The 1,304-nt window shown below is 40.0% G+C and overlaps 1 pseudogene; it reads left to right on the forward strand.

The window, feature by feature from the left end:
• Positions 1 to 216: 216 nt before the first annotated feature.
• LOC106747263 lies at positions 217 to 1,295 on the forward strand (annotated as a pseudogene).
• Positions 1,296 to 1,304: the final 9 nt, after the last annotated feature.

Here is a 1,304-nt window from a genome sequence, read left to right on the forward strand (position 1 = left end):
ATAAAACTCTATGTCTCGTTCTCTCAATATTCTTTGTAATTAAGCGCCGCTTCTAATTTAACAAAACTATAAAAGAATTTTCACATTCAAATAACAATTTCCTCGTTTATGTGGAAGGTGAGGAAAATTTCCCCGACAGATTTTTAAAAAATATGAGGATTAATTACGATTTTTAAATTTCAGAAGATAAATTCGTTCCTTTCTCACTTATTGCAGATTGCTATCGATATCGTACTACGTTCATCGTCTATGACCAGTTGACATCGACGTAATCGGTGGTCTCGGTGATTCCTTGGTTGCTGGGAACGGTGCGCTGGAGGAATTCGCTATGGAATCTTTTATCAAGGCACGTCGGGTCAGCTGGTGCATCGGAGATCAAGCTAACTAGAGACGATTTTTAGCACTGCCCAATATTTTAAATGTATGTATGCCCTCAATCGTTCTCGTACGTAACATTCTTATCGATAGTGCATCGATTTTTTTTCGTATAATAAGTCACGTTTTGCAGGAAATGACTTACGCCTTTCAGTACTCGTTATTGTACTCGAATAAATTATATATGTCGCTGGATAATATTTATTGTTCATATTTATTCGATGCTACAGGTGTTTAATTCGAGGTTAACCGGATACGCCACAAGGACGGGTAAATTTATGTCGACCGCTGCAAGACTGAATGTCGCCTTCCCAGTCGCTGCTGTAGGGGATGCGTTGCAACAAACGAGAATCTTGTTGCAAAGGATCAAGAGTGACACGAAGATAGACACGAAAAAGCAATAGAAGGTACAATTCGACCCTTCAAATCTCCTTTGTCGCAACGTGAATTTCTCTCGGTGAAAGAATAAAAAGAAAAAGACCTGTCAAACATTCTTACTAGAACGATCCTTTGGGGGTTTATTTTCCAGCTCATCATGATTCAATTTGGTGCTAATAAAGTCTGTTCGGAGCAATGTTACAACCCGAAATACTTCTCGCTGATAGGTTACACCCTGCATCTACGGAAGGTGCTCAATTCTTTAAGGATCGCCTTGCCCCGCAAGCTGGTCAATTTGATTCCAGCCATAGGTGATTTCAGCTCGTTTAATTAGTCTTTTACGCCAAGCCGAAGAGTGGAACGGTAATTTATTTTTCGGTAGATGTCACGGTCTCGGTTAGGGTAACGCGAAGTGCCGTGTGCAATATATTGCATCCTCTTTACTGTGCTTGCATGTACAAAGATGTTCGATCGGAAATTGCCGCTTCTAAAATGTCGCAGTTCTATCAACAGGCTACCGAATAATTAATCTACTCAAGAGGGTACATTTT

The sequence above is a fragment of the Dinoponera quadriceps genome, unplaced genomic scaffold, assembly GCF_001313825.1.
Source record: "Dinoponera quadriceps isolate SergipeBrazil2010 unplaced genomic scaffold, ASM131382v1 scaffold2331, whole genome shotgun sequence".
NCBI classification, from domain to species: Eukaryota; Metazoa; Arthropoda; class Insecta; order Hymenoptera; family Formicidae; genus Dinoponera; species Dinoponera quadriceps.